We start from the raw sequence: 12,019 nt of genomic DNA on the forward strand, positions 1-12,019 counted from the left end.
CCGAGTATCTTTAAGCTCCTCACCAGTAACAACAGCTCCTGCTTGCATGAGCTACTCCTTCACTGTGTGCCTAGCCGGAGTCCCAGCTGGCCACGCTTTGGCCCAGAGTCCCAGCCCCACCTCTAAGCCTATGCTTGCATGTCTGAGCATGCAGAGTTTTGTGTATGCACAATCCTTGCATTTTCACATGCAAAGAACACTGCAGACTGGGAGCCAGCCGTCCAGCACCCTGGATCCAACGAGCTCCTACCTGTGCAAGCAAGGCCAGGACAGAGCGTGCAGGGTCACAAAGTGCTGTGCAGGCCAATGCAAAACTGGGCCAATCAGCTGTGGGCTCTCATCCAAAAAGTGTGTCTCTGTGTTCTTCCCCCCACTATTACCACGTTACAGACAGGGTGTCAGAGGGAAGGGTATGGGGAGATTTCTGTGGTGCACTGGGTTGGGCTCAGCAGGAGAGACAAATACGCTGGAAATTGCTTCTCCATCTCTCCTTGAATTCCTTAGCCACTCCATTGCTGTGGCTTGAGTTGTATGGAAGTGGAGTTGTATGGAAGTTGAGTTGTATGGAAGTGGAGACTGGGACATACACTCCTTGGACACAACATATCTGCCTCATGCCAGCTCAGGGCCATTATAGAACAGCTGACGCTTCTTATCTGCTCCTGTTGCGGATGTGCGGGTTATGAACAGGACAGGGTGCCAGGTCTGGCTCTTTGCGCACCAGGGTGGCATTTCCCATCAGTTAAATATCCCAGGGTGGCAGGGAGCGGTGCTCAGCAGGGGTCGCACAGCCACGCCCCAGGGATATCATCCCCCAAGAAGGGTGTCCCGGAGTTGGAAGACAAAGGGGAGAACAAAGAGAGCGAACCAGACCTGGAGTCCATCACAGCTTGGATGGCCCATCATGGCACTGGTTTGACCAGGCTGGACTGTGGCTTAACTTCTGCCTCTTTCTGCTAACCCAAGGGCCATCAGATTCTCTGGCTAGGTGACTGATAAATGGTTCCCATATTTTGCAAAAGCTTCCTGTGTTGCTGTAAATACTCCCTGAGAATATATCACCCCCTGAAGGGGGACCGTACATGTCTCCCGCAGGGGTCTGGCTTGGCTGGATTCGCTGCAGGGAATGCTGGTGCTGAAGGCCCAGTCTTGGAGGCCACCAGCCTGCCCTGGTGGAACCATAGGGCTAGAGGGGTCACTATCAGGAGACTGGTGACAGACTGGGGCATAGACCAGACCCTGTGACTCTGTGACAACAGATATGGCGGGCAGAACCCAGATCGTGTTGCTGGGATCCTTCTGCACTGTCCCTCTTAGACAGGTGTCAGGGTAGGGGGCCAAGGTAGATGGGGCTGCAGGAACGGTCATGGTCGAGCAAAGGAGGAAATGTGACTGGGGCGAGGCAGGAAGGGCTGTGTAGGCTGGAAGAGGATCTGGCCAAGCAGCTGGCCATCCAGATCTCAGGTAATTTCTAGGTAAATAAACTAAATCAAATCTGAGCTAGTTCCAGGGGACACTGGTCCCAGAGACCAGCTCTCTCATAAAATCCCCGTCCCCACCAATGGACTGGAAAGACCATGGTACTCATACACCACAGTGACTGAATGCACTCCTGTATTCACACTCTACACACTATTGCAATAATCATTGTACCAAATATGCTTCGTACATCATCATCTGAAAACTATCAACCCACTGGTCAATAATATCATGGTGAAAGTGCATAGCAACATTGTGTGTAAAGTTATGAAATCCCCCCTGTATAATGTTAAAGGGACATGTTCAAACTCATGTAGCCCTGATTAGGCACAACTGGTCAAGCAGGTCTCAAACAAAGGGATATGTGGTTCTCTCAACTGCCATACAAATTGTAAACAGAGTCCTGAGACAGCGAGAGAGAAAAGAAAGGAGACAAAGAAAATCCATACCGCGGCACACACCGGTGAAAGAAAACGGCAGGAAGCATCTCTCCTCACTAGACACCATGGCTCCTGCTCAGCAGGATAGAACTGTATGATGGGGCTGAACTATAAAAGTGAGCGGCAAACATGCCAAGGGATCACTCTCCCTGTCCACCTCCCTCTTTGCACCGACCACAAAAGAAACAGCTATTGGACTTTGGGGGAGGGGCCCTGGCCGAAAAAGTGTGGCCCATACTTTCAGTCAAGTATAGTTTGCTAAGTTATGCACTGGGAAGTGTTCTGTCTTTATTTTTCTTGTAACCATTTCTGACTTTTAGGCCTCATTCCTTGTACTCACTTAAAATCCTTTATTTTATGAATAAACTTCTTTTATTGTTTAATCCAATCCAGTGTTAAGTTAAATTGTCTGGGTCACCCCATTTCAGGTGGCAAGGTGTGTATCGTTCGCTTAGAGCAGTGGTGCTCAAACGTATTGGCAACCCCTTTCCCATGGCAAGCCTCTGAGTGCGAACCCAGTTATAAATCAAAACTACATTTTTTATATTTAGCACTATTTTAAATACTAAATGTATAACCCAATTGTTTAAAATGACATGACCATTTCTCACCAATTTTAAATTAAGACAAACACATTTTTATCAAATGATTGTTATAAGCAAAACAGTTACTGTTTAAACCAGTCAGTGCTTAATACTGGGACCCCATGAAGAAACTTTGTCAGTATCACTTTTCACAGGAGACTGAGCGCCCCATTGCCACCCTTCTTTCTGTGCTGCTGCTGGCTGCCGTGAACGCTGCACTAGCAAGTCTGCTTTGAAAAATGATACTTGTATGTTTGTTAATATAACTTTTCCCAGCCTCCCAACTCTGATGGGTTGGACAGGCAGGGTGAGGGTTTAGGGGGAAGAGGGTGAAGACATGGGATGGACATGGGCACGGGGGTCTGGAGGGACAGAGGGGTATGGGATGGGTTGGATGTGGGGACAGGGGTCTGAAAGCAGAGGGGTAAGAGATGAGTTGCATGTAGGGGCGGGGTCTCAGGGCAGAGGGGTGAAGGATGAGTCGGATGTGGGGGCGAGGTCTGGGGGCAGAGGGTGAGGGATGGGTGGGACATGGGGACGGGGGTCTGAGGTGCAAAGGGGTAAGAGATAGGTTGAAGGTGTGGGCGGGGCCTGGGGCAGAGGGTTAAGGGATGGGTTGAATGTGGGGTCAGGGCCTGGGGGGGCAGAGAGTAAGGGACAGGTTGGACATGGGGGCAGGGGTCTGGGGTGCAGAGGGTGGGGAGGTGGATTGGATGTGGGGGGTGGTCTGGAGAGGCTGAGGGGTAAGGCATGGGTTGGTTGTGGGGGTGTGGGGCAGAGGGGTGAGGGATGGGTTGGACGTGGGATGAGGGTCTGGGGGGCAGAGGGGTAAGGGATGGGTTGGACGTGGGATGAGGGTCTGGGGGGCAGAGGGGTAAGGGATGAGTTGGAAGTGGGATGGGGGGTCTATGGGGCAGAGGGGTAAGGGATGGGTTGGACATGGGATGAGGATCTGGGGGCAGAGAGGTAAGGGATGGGTTGGACGTGGGGCGAGGGTCTGGGGGCAGGTGGTTAAGGGGTGGGTTGGAGATGGTGGAAGGGGGTTTCTGGAGGGGTAACTGATCGGTAGGTAACAGGGGTGGAGCGCACATCGATCCCACAGAAATCTGATTGCCAATACACTGGCTCCTCAGACTCTGCCGCTTGCACTGCCCGGAGCAGCCTGCAGTGCGGCAGGCCAGTAATAAATCCTGTCCCTGCCTCAGGATCCCTGGTGTCAGGGGCCTTTTGACGCAGCTTCCTGCACTTCACGTGTCTTGGAAGAAGTTTTATTGACCAGGGACGCATCTTGAGCTGCATCCTCAGCCCCAGGCTCCAGGCAGTGGGGTCCGAACCCTCCACATCAGAGCAGATTCAGGCTAATGATTATTAATGCTCATGTGTCATTAGAATGGATGTTATTTGCTCTGTGCTTATCCCCTAAACCCTGGCCAAGGGGCGCCCCCTAGTGTCATATCAATGCAAAGGACTGGCACTGTGATAGCTGTTCACATTCTTTGTTCTTGTGGATTTTCATTGGCCTCAGGTCAGGCTGGCAGCATGCCTGGAGGGACGGTTGCCCACTGCATCCCATATAAGACCCTGGTTTCAGTTGCTTGTAACTTTGCCAAACTCTTAATGTTTGGGCTGATGTTTTCCATGCCTGGCATCCATCGGGTTGAGTGTGTATTTGGGGAAAGAGAAGGGCGGCAGGGGTGGGGGTGGGGTGTTGTGCCCTCTTCTGCTCTTTGTTCCTGGGGGAATTCTGCACTAGAAAAATTAAAAATTCTATGCTCAGTATTTTAAAATTCTGCCGCTTTTATTTGTCAAAATAACACAGTATAATCATGCCAGTTTCAATTATTTTGGTCATTTATTTCAAAATACCCGTCAGCAAGTATGTCTGTAACAATACAGATGACAAAACAGATTTAGGAAATATTTTTTGACAAATAGATTCTGTACGAGGCATATTAATACAGAGCTTTGAGTAATAATTAATTTAAACTACAATACAGAACAGGATTTCCCACACTCCTCAGAAGCAGAGCAAAGGCTTGGGGGAGTCAGGGGTAATGGAGGAACTGAGGGAGAGGGAATTAATTGCTGGGAAGGATCCTGGGCATGAACCTGGAGGGTTGCTGAGTGTGGGTGGGAGAAATATGGAACAGCGTTTTTGTTTGTTTTTTTGGGGGGGGGATTGTTAGGGAGTTGGGGAGCTTCCCCCATACAGACCCTGGCTGACTCCTAGCCTCTCCCATTCAGTCAGGCACATCTGCCCCTGTCCCCATGTGTCATAGAATCACAGAATCGTAGAATATCAGGGTTGGAAGGGACCTCAGAAGGTCATCTACTCCAACCCCCTGCTCAAAGCAGGACCAATCCCCAACGAAATCATCCCAGCCAGGGCTTTGTCAAGCCTGACCTTAGAAATATCTAAGGAAGGAGATTCCACCACCTCCCTAGGTAAGGTGTCCCTGCACCCCCCGCGATGTGTCCTTGCACCCCACTCAGCCACCCCTCCTCCCCCATGCCCATGTGTCCCTATGCCCCCTCAGACACCTCTCCCCCCCAGCCTCATGTGTCCCAGAACCCCCCTCCATCCATCCCAATGGGCCCTGCACCCCCACTCCCATTTTGCCCTGGCTCAATGCTGTCACCCCCACTAGTTCCTGTGACCCCTGCCCCAGTCTGTCTTCCCACATTCACCCTTCTGAACCCCGTCTATGTGATCCCCCAGCAGCACCATGTGTCCCGCTCTGTCCATCCGCCCCATATCCCATTCCTCCTCACCTGGCCCCATGGGCAGGGCACTATGAGGAATGCAGCCTCTCCTCCTCCTCCCTCCCCTCTCTGTGGCTGGCTGCTCTGGCCCCGGCTGCCCTCTGTTCTGGTGCCACAGCAGCCCCCAGTGGGTGAAAGGTGTAACTGCAGCACCTCTATGTCCGAATGCATTTTCTACTGAGAAAAAAAAAAGTCTGCCGGGGGCATTAATCCTGCACATGCAAAGTGGCACAGAATTCCCCCTGGAGTAGCTCTTGCAGTGAAGAAGCCAGTCAAAGACATTCTGTTGGCTCGCTGCTTTTAGCTAATAAGCACACTGGTTCAGTGTGGGACACAGTGTGGTCAGAGGCTGGACTGGCCAGTCACTCACTGGCAGGGTGATCATCCTTAGAAACCCAGGAGCATCAGTCTTCCCTGTTGACCCCCAAAGATGAAGTTCTTAACCTTTATCTTTAGTTTTTCCAGGGCACGGCTCTTCCCCATTCCCCTTTGAAGAAACTCCTGGCCAAGTCCTCTGGCAAATCCAGTGCAGGGCCCTGGTGATTCACGCAGCCCATCCAGCATGAATTAAACTATCTCTATGGAAAGCTTAACATAGCGGTTGCTGGCTTTGTCCTCGCTCAGCAGTTCCTGAGACACAGCAGATCTGTGGCACGGAGGTGTGGATTGGGTCACATTCTCCAGGCTGCTTGTCCAGTAGCCCCATCCAATGCTCAACCCAGAAAAACATTCTCTGAGCAGCTGGTACAAGCTTCTTTGGGTTCTAAGTCCAAAGGACACATTTTGAACTAAATCCAAATCAGAACCAGAAGCCCAATTTCACGATTCCTCTCCTGTGCCTAAACCACTAGCGCATGCGTCCACTCTGCATCACAAGGTGTGCTGTGCTGCCAGTCATGCTGGCATAGCCCTTTGTGTTGCCAGCTTTCCCACTGGCCTGGCTTGGCTTTTGCATCATGCCTGCCTAGCAGATCATGTCCAAGTTGTGTAGGGGGGCCGCAGCTGACACTCAAGAGCTGGTGAATGGAGCATCAATGCATTAGTCCAACAGCATTTAAGAATGTCCAGCTCAGTTTTCAGGGGCAAATGCATGCTCCCAGTCCTGGAAGGGGGTGGGGGGAGTTACACAGGGCACGGTGTCACTTTCAGTGTGATCTCTCCAGGAGATTTGAGTTTACTCCTGAGTTAATGGCAGCTGAGCATAGTGGCACCCTAATTCGTTCTCCTCAGATTCGCCTGAAGCAGCAAATATCTTTGTATCTTATCAACACAGCAGAGAAAAATTAGGCCATGTTTGCAAATAACTGTCATGGTGTTCGACCCACAGCAGGAGTCTCCCTGCCAGATAGGGGAGCAGGCAGATACTGGGCACAGTGTTGGTATATAATCCACAAATACTCTTTATTGCTTACAAAATAAACCATTCACTCCACATTCATAACCCAAGCATGCTACACCAGCGTCTGATGATCAGAACTGAAGTCCTGATGGCCAGTCGACGTTAGTCCGCTCACAAGACACGGGGATCCAGCATTACCACATCTTAATCCAAACAGGACCCTGGATCCATGAAGGACTCCAAATTGCGAGTGTATCAAACATCTCTTATAATCCACTCCCTCCCCTCATCAGTTGTCTGGGCAATTTCAAAGAGTACTGGGCAAATTGTCAAAACCCAAGATGTTTAGAAACAGTCCCAGGCCCAAGATGTTCCTCTTTCCCCAGTTCTTGTTTATAACTGCAGCACATAAATTGCAACAGGTACATTGTCATGGCAATGTCCCCAGTGTTATTGCCTTATCTGGTGTTTCTCCATCTTTCTCAGAACAAAGTTGTTTTTCACAAACCGCTCTTGATCGCTTAAAACCGCAAATGCTTGCTTCAGTTGTCAACACGCAACTCAAGTCAAGCACATTTCATCCTCACTAGGCCTCTAACATATTACATGGATGTATGGATTATGTATGGAGATAGCTAGATCTATGTATCCCAGCAATGGGTTACATAGAAAGGCAAATAACAGCTGGCCTGAAATAAACCACATGGATGAGGCCAATTAAAGAAAAGGTGCAGAGCGGAGGCTGTCACAGAGAACTAAATTCCTTGCAAGAACTGTTGGCTCTAGCAGCAGGAGTGCAGATGGATGGGAAGATGCTGTCCAGGATAAGTGCCGACTCTGTGGGTGCTTTGTGGCTCAAGCACCCATGGAAAAAAAAATAGGGCGTGCTCAGCACCCACTGGCCACAGCTGTATGGCGGGGCTGCCAATCAGCTGTTCAGCGGGGCTGATCAGCTGTTCAGCGGCTGGTGGGAGGCACTGGAGGGAGGGCAGCGAGTAGCAAGTGTGGGTGGGTGGGGCGTCTCAGGGGAGGGGGCTGAGCAGGGGCGGGAAGAGGTGGAGCGAGGGTGGGGCCACAAGGGAGGGGGAGGAGTGGGGTGGGGGCTACCGGGGAGCAGGGATGGAGCACCCACCAGGAAAAATAAAAGTCAGTGTCTGTGCTGTACCGGCAGCTTAGCAGCAGTCCCATGGGGAGTGCAGCCGGATACTGATGAGGCAGAGTGCTGCGCACGTCACTCCTGCTTTGTGCATGGCAGTGATGGGCCAGCATTAAGGCTCTGATTCAGCAAAGCACTTGTGCAGGCACTGAGCATTAGCCATGTGCTTACAACTGGCCCTGCTTAGCAAAGTGTCAGTATGTGCTTAAAACGAAGCACCCGCTCCAGTCCATTGCTGAGTTGGGGCTTGCAAGTACTGAGTTCCCTGAATGCAGTGCTCACCCAGAGACTGGTCCTGTCTGATAACGAAAGGCAGCAGCTCTGGGTAATATCTTGGGACAGCACTGCCTAGCCCGACAGCAGCCATTCACACAGCTCCTGTTAGAACAATAACCAGTCCATGTGTCTTTTGCCATGTTACATGGGACAGAGACAAAAGGTTTGTTATTTGGGAGAAGGGGTGGGATCTCGTCTACACTCATAGCAGTTATACGAAGCATGGGTAGGGTGACCAGATGTCCCGGTTTTATAGGGACAGTCCCGATTTTGGGGGCTTTTTCTTATATAGGCACCTATTACCCCCCCCATTCCCTATCTCGATTTTTTACACTTGCTAGCTGGTCACCTTAAGCATGCCCCCCCCCCTCCCCAAATGGTCCATTGTCCAGCATTTATTCTGAGAGCAAGTGCATGCAGGCCAGCGGACTGTAATGCCATAGAAGAAGGGACAGTCCTATGCATACTTTTTGTTACAGGAAGTTTATCCAGTTATGTTTGACTAGGCCTACTAGCACTTGCCATGCACACCCCAAACTCTGATTCATCTGAATGCAAAAGGCTAAAGTTTTCCCCCTCTGATTTGTTTACTCTTTCTGGAGTTTTTCCAGCTGTTTCATCTACTACATGCCATGGAGAATGAGGGGCTGAGACTACAGGATTCAGCGGCGTCTCAAGCCAAATGGAATGTAGGAATTAATTTGCATTTCCCTCTGGCATGAGCGTCATTTCATCTCAGCGCTCCTCCAAGATTTCTCAGAACACTGAAGGACTATTTTAGGCAACAGCTTCTGAGGTAGACTTGTTCAGTGCTTGTTTCAGGGGGAGGGTTTACATTTGCCATTATGTATTCACTGCTTTAAAATTAGGTGCCGATCGAGCTGCGCTGATTTATGCTGCTGAGAAGCTGGCCCATAGATTAAGGAAAACTAAACATGCTATTTTACACAAAGCCCCTTGTGACACATGGCTAGAAAGGGTTAAACATCCTGCAAAACAAATAACCCTTAAAAGATATGTAGGGAGATAATGTTTGTGTTTTTGTGTGTTTACATACTTATGAATAGGATCCACAACGTAATCAACAGTCCCTGTCTATGCTGTATTCTGATATCATTTAAATGAATTGTAAACGCGGGCTATCTCGGTATGCATCTCTCTTTGAAATGTAATGTGAATGGTGGAGGGAAAAGCAAATGGCCTTATGTTAATTCATATAGCTAAGTACCAGTGATGGACTTCCTTCAAAGTCATCCTAATTACCTTTTGTTCCACGAGGAAAGCCCAACTTGTCAAAGAGGACATGAAATTTTATAAAAGATCCTTGGGTTCTGATTCTATCATCTCAGATCTGCTTAGACTTCATCAGGGGAAGTTTGAGTCGCAAGACTGAGGTCCCGGTTATGCTGGTATGCCCTGAATATGAGATTTGGACATTGAACTATGACCTGTGAACTGAATTCTAAAGGAACTCTTTGCAACTACAAAGCTCATCATCTCTTCTGTGAATCTGAATCTCAATGAATTGAACTCATGTCTGTATGTATATTGATCTTTTAACCATACTCTCTTGCTTTTGTTTTTTAATAAATTTTAGTTTAGTTAGTAAGAATTGGCTGTAGCATGTATTTGGGTAAGATCTGAAACATTCATTAACCTGGGAGGTAATGTGTTCGATCCTTTGGGATTGGTAGAATCTGTTCTTTTATATGATGAAATAAGATTTACAGAAATTTTCATTATATTTGATATGGGTACCTGGATGGGGGTCTGAGGCTGGATCACTTTAAGGGAACTGTGTTGTTTGGACTCCTGAGTAACCAGTGAGGTAATAAAGAAATTGTTTGTGCTGGTTTGGTGAATCTAAGTACTGGAATATCCACCTGCTTTATGGGGATTGTGTGCCCCATTCTTTGCAGTTCACCCTAATTGAGTGACCACAGCTGGCTCCCCACTAGGACCCCAGTCACAGCCCTGAACTCTGAACAAAGCAGGGCAGGGCGGGAACACAGCACTTTCCCAAGAGCACTTTGGTGCGTGCTTCACAGCTGGGACAACACGCTCAGACTCAGTCCTGCCCTGCTTCTAGTGCTGGCCCCTCCCCACTTTTGATTTGCTATATTCCCTCCACCAGGTGGAGGGGTTATTGTCACAGGCTGCTGGCAAACAGCAGGAGACCTCATGTCCTGCAGTCGGCGGGCTGAACTGTTAGTCCCCTGTCCCCCTCCCCCAGCAGTGTTCCTCCAAATTTCAGTAACAGCTGACCCTTCCTAGGGGACAGGAAAATGGAGGATGAGAGTGGGGTTTGCTCTCTGTCAATGGCTTCCCCCAGTCTCTGACGCTCACTGCCACGGTGTGGTTTTTTGCACTGTAGATGTCCCGTGCAAGGCTAGTTCTTATCCTAGCTCCTGTCATCTGTTGCGCCATTTCCTGCTGCCGAGCTCTGCCGAGTTCATGTGTCCCCATTTCAGGAGCTTCCCATTGGCAGTTGTTCAGTCACTGGGCCCCCCCGGCAATTGTCTTTCCAAATGCTCCATTGATACGGGTTGATTTTAGCCAGCCCTGAATGCCCCATTGCGATCACCCCAGACAGGCGTGTGACACAAACACGTCTCCTGCTCAAGCAGCCTTTATCACCCTTTTGCACTCACTGGATGTGCGCCTGGGAAGAGCCCCTTTATGCCAGTTGAAGAGCGCACTGCTAGGTACCAGTAAATCTCAGCATGGCTGACAAACTCACTACGCCCAACACACTGTCAGACTATTTAGCCAGACTGGGTCTGGTAAGGTAACATGAAAACCGGTGACACACTGGCCATGAACAGCATTGTGTGCACTATATACAGATGTTGCATAAAGCGGTAGGTACCTGTGCTGGAAATAGGTTCCTAAAATAGCTCCTGGGGGTGGCTGATAAACAAGGCTGCCTTAGCCAAAGGAATGTGGACTTGCCTGTCTGCCTGGACCACGCTAACAGAGGGATGAGCAGTGACAGATTTAGAGTTAGTGGGGCCCTGTGCACAGCTTCATTTTTGGGGCCCCCGCCTCGGGACCCAGCCAAGAAAAAGAACATTCTCCTCTCACGTTTTAAACATTAGAAAGCAGGTTTTCTTTTTGTTTCACTTGGAACCTATTCTCTCGGCTCAGTGTCACTTCAGTCTCTGCTCTTGGTTAATACACTTCATTGTAGTCTTACCCTAAAGTCGGCACAGTGCTGTGATATTAAAGTGAGACGGGAGCCTTGTGTGACCCCACTAGCAACCCCCCACTAAAGGATGATCCCATGTTAACAGCTGCACGTAGAGATCTAGACGTTAGCCACATTCAGTTCATTGCTATGGGCCATACTGCTATGATAGAGTGATGCTCCGTGGCAAAGACCTTGTCTCAGGGACGGGGTACGTCTCCTGGGCACAGGCCTGCAGAACAGACTGCAGGGACGCGTTGTGCAGAAGCAGTGAGAAATGATTCCAGCGGGTGATGTGCGTGTGTGCACGAAGGCCCAGTTGCAGGCACCTGTGGCATGACGCAGCTGCCGCTGTGCCCCTGTGGAGTCACACGCAAAGGAGGGTAGAAAAAAATCAGCCCCTCTCTCTATTTCCTCTCCCCCTGCTCTGCAGAATCCCGCCATCACATAAGCGCATGGGAAGTTCCCTGCTACCCTTTCAAGGACGACGACTCTAATTCGGTGCAACCTGCACAAGCTGCTGAGCCTCGCTCAGCTCCATTTCTCTTCTGCTCCTGAAACGTATGGTTCTCCTGACTGAAGACAGAGGGACTGGGGCATTAATTAGAGACAGATGCTCCCTGGATGTCAGTGCAGTGGGGCTCACTGGAAACAAGCACAGAGAATGGGGCTTTTCTTAGGGTGGGGTTTTTTTTGTTTTTTTTTGCTTCAGGGGTTTAGTCTTTAATGTGCTGGGCCAGCCCCCCCGTCCCTGCTGCAACGCTCCATTTGTGGTTCAGACAGCAGCTGTCTGCT

The sequence above is a fragment of the Lepidochelys kempii genome, chromosome 10 (assembly GCF_965140285.1).
Source record: "Lepidochelys kempii isolate rLepKem1 chromosome 10, rLepKem1.hap1, whole genome shotgun sequence".
Classification (NCBI taxonomy): Eukaryota; Metazoa; Chordata; order Testudines; family Cheloniidae; genus Lepidochelys; species Lepidochelys kempii.